Source organism: Salvelinus fontinalis, chromosome 4, assembly GCF_029448725.1.
Source record: "Salvelinus fontinalis isolate EN_2023a chromosome 4, ASM2944872v1, whole genome shotgun sequence".
NCBI classification, from domain to species: Eukaryota; Metazoa; Chordata; class Actinopteri; order Salmoniformes; family Salmonidae; genus Salvelinus; species Salvelinus fontinalis.
Genome location: NC_074668.1, coordinates 87305221 through 87319270, shown reverse-complemented (window position 1 = coordinate 87319270; position 14050 = coordinate 87305221). Strand labels below are relative to the sequence as shown.

General features: G+C 41.0%; 2 long non-coding RNA genes across 4 annotated transcripts; both read right to left on the bottom strand.

Annotated features, from left to right (window-relative positions):
* Positions 1-7366: 7366 nt before the first annotated feature.
* Positions 7367-9384, bottom strand: LOC129854602 (uncharacterized). 2 transcript variants are annotated; one of them, XR_008759337.1, is made up of 3 exons: positions 9290-9384; positions 8440-8836; positions 7367-8274 (listed from the first exon to the last, which is right to left on the bottom strand). It is a non-coding gene; the product is annotated as an uncharacterized LOC129854602 (long non-coding RNA). The 2 variants fall into 2 exon arrangements; XR_008759338.1 differs by having other exon boundaries at positions 8509-8836.
* Positions 9385-9647: 263 nt separating this feature from the next.
* LOC129854601 (uncharacterized) lies at positions 9648-12477 on the bottom strand. 2 transcript variants are annotated; one of them, XR_008759336.1, is made up of 4 exons: positions 12354-12470; positions 11807-11875; positions 10790-11491; positions 9648-9737 (listed from the first exon to the last, which is right to left on the bottom strand). It is a non-coding gene; the product is annotated as an uncharacterized LOC129854601 (long non-coding RNA). The 2 variants fall into 2 exon arrangements; XR_008759335.1 differs by lacking the exon at positions 9648-9737 and having other exon boundaries at positions 10618-11491; positions 12354-12477.
* Between the last annotated feature and the right edge of the window lie 1573 nt (positions 12478-14050).

The following is a 14050-nucleotide window of genomic DNA, read 5'->3' as shown; positions in this document are numbered from 1 at the left end:
ACTGTATGTAATGAAACCTAAGATCACCTCGGGTACCAATGTAAGAAATAACACATAAAAAAACAAAATACTGCATATTTTCCAAGGAACACGAAGCGAGGCGGCCATCTCGGTCCGCGCCGGAAGTTAACCCGCATTGTTCAGTTGTCACGATCGTGTGGAGGATTGATGGACCAAAACGCAGCTTTAGGAAAATAAGCCATCTTCTTTTATTTTAAAAGATGACGAAAAATAAACACGAAGCACTTTAACAAAACGAACAAAACAACAAACGACCGTGAAGCTAAATAACGTTGTGCACTTACACACACAGGCTACAAACGTTCTGACATAGACAATTACTCACCACCAATGAGAGCCTATGGCTACCCTAAATAAGGCTCCCAATCAGAGACAACCGAAATCAGCTGTCTCTAATTGGGAACTCATTCAGGTAACCATAGACTCTCCTAGATAACTAAACAAACATAGACAACACTAGACACATGTACTCCACACAAACCCATATACTATACCCAACAACCCCTTTACCATAAAAACACCCAAAACACAAACATTTCCCATGTCACACCCTGACCTAACTAAAATAATAAAGAAAACAAAGAATACTAAGGCCAGGGCGTGACATCAGTCCTCAAATTCTATGCTGGAGAAGAGGTTCCCTTGTTCGCTCTATGAAAACTCACTCTCTCTATATACTGTCTGGCCATGAGGAAGAATCTCCTCCAGGAATTTACGACCTGAGATAACAGCAGCCTGGGTGTAGGAGAGAGAGAGAGAGGGGTATGGTGCAGAGAGAGGGGATGGTGTGCGCTGTACCCAAAGAGAGCAACGTCAAGACACCCCCATCCACATCAACTGGGCTGCAGTGGAGAAGGTTGAGAGCTTCAAGTTCCTCTGTGTCCAAATCACTACGAACTTAAAATTGTCCCCTCAGGAGGTTGAAAAGGTTTGGCATGAACCCCCTAAACCTCAAAACATTCTACAGCTGTACCAGCGAGACTGGCTGCATCACAGCTTGGTATGGCAATAGCACTGCCATCGATCGCGTGGCGCTACAGAGGGTGGTGTGGACAGCCCAGTACATCACTGGGGCCGAGCTCCCTGCCATATATCAGGACCTCAATATCAGGCGGTGTGAAAGGATGGCCCAGAAAGTTGTTAAAGGCTCCAAGTCTGACACCAACAGGCTCCTGAACAACTTCCTCCCCCATGCCATAAGACTGCTAAATAGCTAACTAAATAGATACACAGACTATCTGAGTTGATCTTTATATTTTTGCGCTGTCTCTATGCACTCACATGGTCCTACACACACTGATACTCCAACACACATACAAACACTCAATCCATCATTTGCTCACACACACATAATATGCACATGCATTTATACTGACTCTACACACACGCACATCCACTCACATACAACACCGGAGGCTGCTGAGGGGAGGTCTGCTTATAATAATGGCTGCAATGGAGTGAATGGAATGGTATCAAACACATGGAAAACATGTTTGATGTGTTCGATACCAATCCATTGATTTTGTTCCAACAATTACTATGAGCACTTCCTCCCCAATTAAGGTGCCACCGGCCACCTGTCATCATATAAATCAAATCACATTTTATTTGTCACATGCTCCGAATACGAAGGTGTAGACCTTACCATGAAATTCTTACTTACAAGCCCTTAACCAACAATACAGGTCAAGAAATAGTGTTAAGGAAATATTTATTAAATAAACTAAAGTAAAAAATAAAATAAAAAGTAACACAATAAAATAACGAGGCTATATACAGGGGGTACCGGTACAGAGTGAATGTGTGGGGGTACAGGTTAGTTGAGGTAATTTGTACATGTAGGTAGGGTGAAGTGACTATATAGATATTAAACAGCGAGTAGCAGCAGTGTGCATATAAAGGGGTCAACGTAAACAGTCCGGGTGGCCATTTGATTACTTGTTCAGCAGTCTTATGGCTTGGGGGTAGAAGTTGTTAAGGAGCCTTTTGGATCAGCATATACACTGCTGCTACTTTGTTTATCATATATCCTGATGCCTAGTCAACTTGCCTCTATATATATCTACCTCTATCACTCCAGTATCCCTGCACATTGTAAATATGCTACTGGAACTGACTATATAGTGTGCTTACTTACTTTATCGTGTATTCCTTATTTTTATATGTTGTGTGTTTTTGTTCTACATTGTTATTGATTACTGCATTATTGGTGTTAGCGCTTGCAAGAAAGGCATTTCACTGTACTTGGAAAACTTGTTCAGAATATGTCAATACATTAGGCTTACATACTGTATAATAAGGCTATAAGGAGACAACATGGAAACCATTTGATGACATTCAGCAGAAATGATACAAGGTGTGAGAGAGAGGGGGGGAGAGAGAGGGGGGGGGGAGAAAGAAAAAGCCAGGGTATGGAGTTAGTTTACAGTGCCCGGGAGTCAATGGACTATTATATATACATTATCTGTATCCAGCAACAGAGCAGAGGAAGAATTTAGTGAGTTGTCAGGCTAATGAGAACCAGGGCCTTTTGAATGTTATATTATGTTTGTGCATCTCTGAGTGATGTTTTTTTTCGGTTCCTGGGGTCATTTCATGTTTTAATGTGTATCTGAGTTATTGGCGTTCAAGCAGTCAGAAATGTCCCGTATGACGTATAATGTTGTACAGTCGCTCTCACCCCAGCTAGCAATGAGGAATCGGCCTAGAAGCGGCCCTCTTCCTGGGGGTCGGAACTGATTGAATCGGCCCGGAATCAGGTGTCGGACTCGGCCCGGAATCAAAATGAATGACTACCCAGAATCGGCCCAAGTAGATTGGGCCATTTCCGTCAATCGGAATTCAGCCGACTTTGCCGGTATCTTACCAGAATCCCCCCAGAAGCGGCCCGATGCAAATTTAAATAAATGTATACAAAATTGCCCAATTTAGTAATTTTAAATATGATTATTATACATTTTATACATACAAGTTATACCCATCCACAAAACAACATTTTGTGTCAGAGGAAACACCATAAACCTGCGTGTTAGCGTGCATGCGCCTAGCCCGCCACAGGAGTCGCTACAGTGCGATGGGACAAGGACATCTCAGCCGGCCAAACCCTCCCCTAACTCGGACGACGCTGGGCCTCATGGGTCTCCCGGTCGCGGCCGGCACGGGTCTCGAACCAGCATCTGTAGAAACGCAGTGCGCGAGCGTTGCAAATAAATATACATATACATGTTATTCAATCATTGCACCTGCACTGCCCGCGAGAGTTAACGAGCGTCTGCGTTGCCAGGCGCTAAAATAGAAGTTGCTTCTATTTGTGAAGCAGAACGCGGTGGAAGTCCTGCCTCTCCCATCTCCTCATTGGCTTTTAGAAGCATATACCCACGTGCCATCTCCTCATTGGTTATACCCACGTGGGTGATTGAAAGATGAGCTGAGGTCGGTTGTGGTAATGCACCTTACATGCTGACCACACCGCTCGCATCGCAATTTTTTTTTTAAGATACATGTTATTCAATTATTGCACCCACACTGCTTGTACACGTCAACGAGCGTCTGCGTTGCCAAGCGCTAAAATAGAAGTCCGTTATATTTGTGACGCCGAACGCAGTGCAAGTCCTGCCTCTCCCATCTCCTCATTGGTTTATAGAAGCAGATACCCACGTGCCATCTCAATCGCGTGGGTGATTGAAAGATGAACTGAGTTTGGTCGGTCGTCGTGGTAACTATGAAAGTTAGATCCCAATCGCCATATAGTTCAAAGAAGAAAAAGCCTGGAAGTAGGAGAGATGACTAGAAAATACTCGGTTTACTGTTTTATGTGTTGACTAATTGTCGGAGTAGAGGACCTTGTGCATTTCAGGTAAAATAACAACTCAACGTTTACAGTTGAAGTCAGAAGTTTACATACACCTTAGCCAAATACATTTAAACTCAGTTTTTCACAATTCTTGACATTTAATCCTAGAAAAATTCCCTGTCCTAGGTCAGTTAGGATCACCACTTTATTTTAAGAATGTGAAATCCCACATTCCCAGTGGGTCACAAGTTTACATACACTCAATTCGTATTTGGTAGCATTGCCTTTAAATTGTTTAACTTGGGTCAAACATTTCAGGTAGCCTTCCACAAGCTTCCCACCATAAATTGGGTGAATTTTGTCCCATTCCTCCTGACTGAGCTGGTGTAACGGGGTCAGGTTTGTAGACCTCCTTGCTCATACACGCCTTTTCAGTTCTGCCCACAAATTTTCTATAGGATTGAAGTCAGGGCTTTGTGATGGCCCCCCCCCAATACCTTGACTTTGTGGTCCTTAAGTCATTTTGCCACAACTTTGGAAGAATGCTTGGGGTCATTGTCCATTTTGAAGACCCATTTGCAACCAAGCTTGAACTTCCTGACTGATGTCTTGAGATGTTGCGTCAATATATCCACATAATTTTCCTTCTCATGATGCCATCTATTTTGTGAAGTGCACCAGTCCCTCCTGCAGCAAAGCACCCCCACAACATGATGCTGCCATCCGTGTGCTTCACGGTTGGGATGGTGTTCGTCGGCTTGCAAGCCTACCCCCTTTTTCCTCCAAACATAACGATGGTCATTATGGCCAAACAGTTCTATTTTTGTTTCATCTGACCAGAGGACATTTCTCCAAAAATTATGATCTTTGTCCTCATGTGCAGTTGCAACCTGTAGTCTGGCTTTTTTATGGCGGTTTTGGAGCAGTGGCTTCTTCCTTGCTGAGCGGCCTTTCAGGTTCTGTCGATATAGGACTCGTTTTACTGTGGATATAGATACTTTTGTACCTGTGTCCTCCAGGATCTTCACAAGGTTTTTTGCTGTTGTTCTGGGATTGATTTGCACCTTTCGCACCAAAGTACGTTCATCTCTAGGAGACAGAACGCATCTCCTTCCTAAGCGGTATGGCGGCTGCGTGGTGTTTATACTTGCGTACTATTGTTTGTACAGATGAACGTGGTACCTTCAGGCGTTTGGAAATTGCTCTCAAGGATGAACCAGACTTGTGGAGGTCTACAATTTTTTTCTGAGGTCTTGGCTGATTTCTTTTGATTTTCCCATAATGTCAGGCAAAGAGGCACTGAGTTTGAAGTACTTGAAATACATCCACAGGTACACCTCCAATTGAAGCTTCTAAAGCCATTACATAATTTTCTGGAATCTTCCAAGCTGTTTAAAAGGCACAGTCAACTTAGTGTCTGTAAACTTCTGACCCACTGGAATTGTGATACAGTGAATTAAGTGAAATAATCTGTAAACAATTGGAGAAATTACTTGTGTCATGCACAAAGTAGATGTCCTAACCGACTTGCCAAAACTATAGTTTGTTAACAAGAAATTTGTGGAGTGGTTGAAAAACGAGTTTTAATGACTCCAACCTAAGTGTATATAAACTTCCGACTTCAACTGTATATCCCAGAACAAATTAGCTATCAACAGCAAGCCAGCTAAATAGGACAAATTAGCTAGCAACTGCATGCTAGCTAGCTAAATTGCCATAAATGTTTAATGCTTTTCGAACCTGTCCCAAAATTAATATAAGTGGTTCAGAGTTTGTTTTGATATTTCAACCTGCGTGTCATGATCGCGTTTGGTGTGGGGGGCAAAATCAATTTGCGCATGATGGCGCACGTGCACGGCCGGTTTGGGTACGGTGTTATTATGAAAGTTGGTTGCCAATCGCCATATAAAGGCCAAAGAAAAGGCCTGGAAGGAGAGATGACTAGAAACGATTCGGTTTACCGTTTCATGTGTGGATTAATTGTCAGAGTAGAGGGCCTTGTGGATTTCAGGTAAAATAACAACTAAATGTTAATATTCCAGGACAAATTAGCGATATATAATTTTTGCGATATTCCTACCTCGAGAAATGTTTAATTTAACAGAGGGTCTAGCACATTTCTCCTATTTGTCTGCCTCTTCAGTCCTGGGTGCATTGCTTGTCGCCGTTGCCTGAGATACTAGAGAAATTATATAGGAATCCCATTTGGGCAATGAATGGTATTGCACCCCACCCAGCAGACTGTCGACCAATCGTGGTGACGTTATCCATGCTGCATCACGCAGTTGCTAACGCATTCCTTTCTCAAAGTCAGGTTATGAGTCGAGAAACGTGCATATTTTCCACGCAATTAAGTAATGTCACGATTCCAACGCTATACACTATTACAGATATCAAGTTAATTATCTCACATTTCGGAAAAGATTTTTAATGTTGACCAAATTCATGCTCATGTTGTGTTTTTGAGCTAGCACCCAATTCACTCCCATTCACTCCTTGAAGGAGAGCTCTCCTTATCCCAGAATGCACAGGGTGGCACGTTGACGTACATAGTCAACATACATGAGCGCCATACACAATGTGATTCCAATGGAATTTCCCATCTCCTCAGAAGTATCTCTGCCGTTGACTCAACTCTGTGAGGCACATCGATCTGCAGGTTGAACACGGTGAGATTGTAAACTCCTAAATTGATAGCTGTAAAGTCGCCTAAACAAATTGCACTAACTAGCTACTTATTGTGTGTAGCTACGTTTGCTAGATAGGCAGCCAGCCCATAGAGAGAGCATTGCATTGTGGATTTTGTAGTCAACTCGAGCTGCAACAGACACATTTTTCACGTTGCTACCAACCATATTATAAAGCAAAATTAACATTTGTTCGCCAAAAATATTGTTCTCTTATTTAACACTGTAATTTATAGGAATGGGTGGTTTTGGGTGGATTTTTCCTTTAAGTAGACCATAAAATGCATTGTAAATGGCCTGAGTGAACTATCTTCATTTAGTGTATATTTGGTCATGGCAGATAAGATGTTGTGTTGTAGAGGAGAAAGCACATCATGTGTTGGGAAAAACCTATTCCTTATAGCTATTCATTCAATACTGTCTACAGAGCTTGTGGGGTAAGGGCCAGGACATCAGATGAGCATTGACAAGGATGTTGATGAACTGACACTCAGTATCTTACCACACATTAGACACAGTCTATAAATAAACACACACACGCAGGCACGAACGGACACATACAGACACACACTAGCCCTCTCAGACCCACTCCCCGGGACTGTGACCAGAGTTGATTGATCTGTCATTGATTGATTATGATGTTGTCTCTTCCTGATTTAACTCCAGCCTGAATAAGTAATTTATGTTACATGACCTGAGTGAGGAAATATCTGATAGGCCCCCTGAGAAAGACCAACACATGTCACAGCCAATCAGGAGCAGCCTTTTTGAGTAGTTAATTTCTCTACCTCACCAACGACAGCCAATAATTCAGAATGATTTGATTCAAGGGGTTTTACGGTTGACAAAGTCATTTATATTGTGACAAGTTTGATTTAGATTTTATTTCAAGTTTGAATGAAGCCGATTTAAGTTCAAATAGGTTTAATATGACCAGACTGATGTTCAGAAAATGTCAATACATTAGGCTTACATACTGTATAATAGGGCTATATGTAGACAACATGTAAACCATAGGATGACATTCAGTAGAAATTACACAAGGTGGGAATTTCCTCTCTGTTGGTTTGCTATAATGAATTCAAAACTGTGAGTAACACACTCACGCACTTGCAGACAAACACACGTACGCAAACTCAAATATGCTCGCACACACACACCTATCCACACCCACACACAAGTTTGGTAGTCTGACATGCACACACACAAATGTTAACAGTATTTCAATGTTTGATATGAAAGTCAGTGATATCTACAGGAGTGATGACCAGTGGGGCTGAGTTTTTACCTCCTTCAATAAGACGGGCCAAAATATGGATAAAGTTTCTCAGTGAAGGTGCAGCCTGTGAAAGAGTGGATATGAGACCTGGCCTCCACATTATAGAAGGAGACCTGACCCTCCTCATAATCAACAAACACCCCCACCTTCTGGGGCTTCTCTCTCAGGGAGAGGGGGACAGAGTGGCCAGAGAGAGCCTTGCACTCTCCATTTCTAATCCACAGTGTCCTGTATCCATTCTCAGGGCTCATTGTAATCTTCCCCTTCCTGTTGATGGACTCTCTGGCCACTCCTATAGTCCACCTTGTCTTCACCTGAACCTCATAGTAGAATCTCCCTGAGGAGAAACCTTCCTTTCCCAGGACACTGACACAAGTACCAACCTCTCTGGGTTGTCATGGAGATGCTGCCATACGTCTCCACATCTAACTCGTTACCCGTCTTCAGACAGGATGAGTTGGAGATGTGCTGTATCAGAGTCTAGAGTCACATCCCTGTTGAGAGAAACATACACCTTATTATAATTACTTTGAAAAACAAACTTTACTGCAGGTTTTGCTGCACAGTACATTACTGTAGACATATGTAGCCTATAGGTTGTTATTGATAACAACATACAGTATATTGCAGATGTGAATGCGTGGTATTTCAAGTATTACCAGTATGTGAAGATAATAGTATTCATGTAAAGATCTAGGTGGATGGACTGGAGAGTATTCCACACTGACCTAAATGTCTTCTGATGGTTTCAAGTTCTACAATACAGAGAAAGAGTTTGTCAGATTTGGGGGATACCAGAAACTATGGTAATATAATGTTACAGTAGAGTATACTGTATACTATTCAAATCTCCATCTCTAAACTTTATCGATGAAGTGAGAGATTTTTTTAATGCAAGTTCAGAACCAAACACATATGGTAAGTGACAAGGTGTAAAAAGAATCACTCTTCCATAATACAGTATACCTGCAAACAACAGTATGAAGTGATCTAACCTATTTGGAATAGAATTCGGTGTCATTCATTTATCTGGACTCCCCTTCATGTTTACAAAATCTGTGAAAATTAAACAAATAAAACAAATTATAATTCCTGTTAATTAAAGTGTGAATATTTTCAAATAAAAAAATGAAACAAAATAGCATTCTTGGTGTGAACATAAAATAATTCCAATACAGTAATATTTTACCACATAATTATGACTAATCGTTGTGCTATTTGCATATTTGCACAATGGAAATTGTAAACCCCGAGAACAGGGCTCTCCAACCCTGTTCCTGGAGAGATAATGTCCTGTAGGTTTTCACTCCAACCCTAGTGAGACTGATTTTAATCATTTGCTTCTTGATAAGTTGAATCAGGTTTGTTACAATTAAGGTTGGATCAAAAACCTACAGGATGGTAGCTCGGCAGGATCAGGGTTAGAGAACCCTGGCTTAGAATGTACATGTATGTATGGTAAATTTACCATAAGGGTCTAGTAATGCATTGTGTATAGCTTCTACTTACCCAGCTGATCAGCAAGTATCTCTGCAGACAAACAGATGAATTAAAGTCAATTAAAGCATTCTTAACGGTGAACAATTAATTCAACTATTTGTGTAGCAGGGGGATGGGCACAGTAAAAACAATGTGATAAAAAGCATTCATGTCAAATATGTAAGGATTTTAAATCCATGAAACTAGCTGTTGTAACAGAAATTAATTGCGAACATATTCATGTGTTGGGAATTGTTTGACTCCAATTATTGTTTGGGATCCCAATAAGAAATGACACTGATGCATAGGACTGTTGGACAAGACTTACTCAGCTTTAAAGTGTTGACATGTTGAACTTGCTTTGTTTCTTACATCCATGCAGGAGAAAAGTATGAAAAAGTTAACTTTTACACATTGATGCATAGGACTGTTAGACACTACTTACTCAACTCAAGACTGTGTTCATTTTTAACTTGCTCTGGACACATCAAAAGAGAGACAGAGAGAACATCGTTAATGAACAAGAACCTCAGTGTTTTCTCTGATGAAGTTCCATTTCTGGAGGAGAAAACTGCATGTTTGACAGTAAGACACTACTTAACTATCTCTTGACTGTGTTTAGCGTTGGATGCATCTACAGACATGGAAATAGATAACAGTTAGAGGAAAGGTCCACAAAATGACCTACTCAAGATGTTTTCTGACAGCCAATTACACTGGTTCAGGTAAACCAGGCACTGCGATTTAAATAAACCTTATATTAAAACATCTAGTATTTTTGTGGAGAAAATACTAGAACAACCCTGGTGCAATAAGTGCCGTGCTCAAGATTTTCACCTTGTCGGCTCGAGGATTCGAACTGGCAACCTTTTGGTTCTAGTACCCAACTCCTTGTGTATGTCACAATGTAAACTGCACTTTAAAACATTTACATTCAGTCAAAAAAAGTTTGATATTACCATAGTCATTGTGCAAACCATTCCAGTGCCAAATAGTGAAAGCTAATATGGCCACAATGCCCATAGAGACAATCAGTGCAAAGGCTATTCTCCATGCCTCTTCATGAACAAGGATCAGCTCACCTGCAAATAAATTGAGGTTAGTGTCATGCTAACCACTGCTACCAAATAATATTAAAGGGACATTTCACTCATAAATTCAATTTATGTCAGATGTTTAAAGACCTCAATTGCAGACTGTTGTCAAAATGAAACCACATCCCATGACATCAGTTGTGTAGATCCAGCAATATGCCTCAATGCCAAATGACTGGAAAAGATGAGCACCATCTAGTTTCCTGGTTTAATGTTGTGTTTATCTTTTCCATTCATTTAAGGTGGAGGCATATAGCTGGATCTACAAAACAAACATGGTTTCATCTTGACATTAGAATACTTTAGAGTTCTAAAAATGTTGACAAACTTGTATCCAACTGTCCTATTTATGTTTGTTAAGCAGCCTTTGTAATACAACAGCATATAAAACATGAAGTGTTCCATCTCAGCTAAACAATACTATGATGTTACTCACTAGGGATGTGAAACTCTGTCTCCATCTTAATCACATCATAGATCTGTCTCTGTCTGACTCTACAGGTAAAGCGGTTGATGTCAGTCTCCTTTACGATGGTCTTTAGTTTGACTATGTAGAATCCCTCATAGTCCCTGTCTGTCTCTGACGGTCCAGCAGACAGAGTGACCCCTTCACTGTCCAGCCACTCCAACTCAGGCTCAGGGAACCAGCCTTTAGATACACACAGCAGATCCATCCCTCCTTCTTTCTGTCCCTCAATGGAAACCTCTGGCTTGGATCCTATAGCTACAGACACAAAGGGAGACTGGAGATGAAGTACTGCTCAGATTGGGAGGAACATCATGTGGGTTGAATGGTGGCATCATCATAATGTGTCTTAGACTCAACAAGACATTTATAACGTCCATCATCAGTGCCCTGTACCCTGGTCAGTTTCAAAGAGGTGTTGCCCTTCTTCAGTTCCTCTTTAAACAGCGATGTCATTTCCTTCATAGGAGAGGATCTGATCAGGGTATTTGTCTCCGCCGTCTTGGTAGAGATGGACTCTAATGTTTGACTGAGTGTCTAGGAGGTTGATTCTGAACCAGTCAACTCTCATGTCCTCAGCGGTGATACTTGGTTTGATAGAACAGGGCAGAATGATGTCATCACCAGCCACAGCAACAATGGCACGAGTCGGACCAAGAACCTCAAACTTCTCTGGAAAGAAAAACAACCATTTAATATCAAAAGCGACCATGCACATCATCAACGGTTAGTCCCTTTCAGACTTTAACAGACCACATTAAAGATCAACACCACACCTGGCCCAAATACTTAAGGTTTACTTGATTTAGCTTGGTTGCCAATGGAATAGCCTAGTACCGAAAGTGCAAACCGTAGCCATTGTTCATGCAAATCCTCACATTGTTCACACACACACACACACACACACACACACACACACACACACACACACACACACACACACACACACACACACACACACACAAAGAACATGTGAGGTCACTTTACCAGAGCCTGCTCTTTGGAGCAGAAGCAGGATATTGACACACAGACAGTCTGTCCAAGTCCACATCGTTTCTGAAAGAGAGGATAACATACTGTATATAAATCATAAAGATCCTGAGCTCTAGACCCGCAATGTGATTCAATGTAGGCGATGTTATGGATCATATGATATGATATGGATTTATTATACCTCCTGAGACCACCTGAGACCTAAGACTACTTAAGACATTCAAAAATATGTAAAACTTGGTCCTTTTATTTAATAATATAAAACATTTCTCCCATTATCTCCATAATCCCTGACAGCTGCACTGAGGGATATGACAGACAGACACACTATTTTATAACCTGAGGCCAAAGACTACTCAAGACAGACTTTCTTAAATATGCTAAACCTTTTATCAAGGCCTGTCTGGTTCTCACACACAGCTACTGCCAACCATCAACATCGACTTGAATATTAATTGCTGGGATTTATTAGTATAAAGCATTTCTACCGTAAACTCTATTTTCCCTGACAGCTTTAAACACATATACAAATAATACTTACGATTAGATACACGCAGATCACAATTGAGAAGAGTTTGGCTTAAAGCTGGCTCGCCTGTGGTGGAAAGACTGGAGAGAAAATAAATCTGGTGTGTCTACTGCAAGGCAGGGAAGTAGCTTCAACATAACTTGATATACTTGTTATTCTTGTAGATGAGATGGAATCCACACTAATCAGCTTGAGTTAATTTATGAGTAAGTAGGTGAGAGGTGGCATAGTTTCTGGAAACAAAACTCTATTAAACTGGCTACACTAAGATGTCACACATAGAGATCACAGGAGGCTGGTAAGGGGAGGGCGGCTCATAATGATGGCTGCAGTGGAGTAAATGGAATGGTATCACCAACATGGAAACCAGGTCTTTCATGTGTTTGATTCCATTCCAAGCTATTATGGCCACAATGCCCATAGAGACAATCAGTGCAAAGGCTATTCTCCATGCCTCTTCATGAACAAGGATCAGCTCACCTGCAAATAAATTGAGGTTAGTGTCATGCTAACCACTGCTACCAAATAATATTAAAGGGACATTTCACTCATAAATTCAATTTATGTCAGATGTTTAAAGACCTCAATTGCAGACTGTTGTCAAAATGAAACCACATCCCATGACATCAGTTGTGTAGATCCAGCAATATGCCTCAATGCCAAATGACTGGAAAAGATGAGCACCATCTAATTTCCTGGTTTAATGTTGTGTTTATCTTTTCCATTCATTTAAGGTGGAGGCATATAGCTGGATCTACAAAACAAACATGGTTTCATCTTGACATTAGAATACTTTAGAGTTCTAAAAATGTTGACAAACTTGTATCCAACTGTCCTATTTATGTTTGTTAAGCAGCCTTTATGATACAACAGCATATAAAACATGAAGTGTTCCATCTCAGCTAAACAATACTATGATGTTACTCACTAGGGATGTGAAACTCTGTCTCCATCTTAATCACATCATAGATCTGTCTCTGTCTGACTCTACAGGTAAAGCGGTTGATGTCAGTCTCCTTTACTATGACTCTGTCCTCCCCAATTAACGTGCCACCAGCCACCTCTGTTAGAGATGCAAGCGAATGCCCTTACCATGTACCTCGTCAGACTGGATGTGAAAAAAAGCAAAGACATTCAAAGACATAGCAATGTGTACACATAAATATTCAACAACGTAGTTTTAGATTGTAACAGAAAAGTATTTTTTTTAAAGAACCTATAACAATGAGCCATAAAAGGCATGTCTTCCCAGTGCTGAGGGATCATCCACTTCCCTCAACATGTTGTTTGTTCATTTTCACAGGATTGTTATTCTTACTCTCCTTTCAGTTTTTAACTCTGTCCTCTTTATATTACCATCCATATGTCACATATAGATTGTGGCATCCACTGTGGTGGGTTGTTGGCATAGACTACAAGAGAACCATGGCCTTATTGCACAGACATCAAGTTGACACTAGAGGGCAGTAGACACACACTGATCACAGTGACATGTCATTGCAGAGATGGAAGAGGAAGTTGGACATCCCATGCCCTCATTTATTTTTTCAATCAATCACATGTATTTATAAAGCCCTTCTTACATCAGCTGATGTCACAAAGTGCTGTATAGAAACCCAGCCTAAAACCCCAAACAGCAAACAATGCAGGTGTAGAAGCACGGTGGCTAGGAAAAACTCCCTAGAAAGGCCAGAACCTAGGAAGAAACC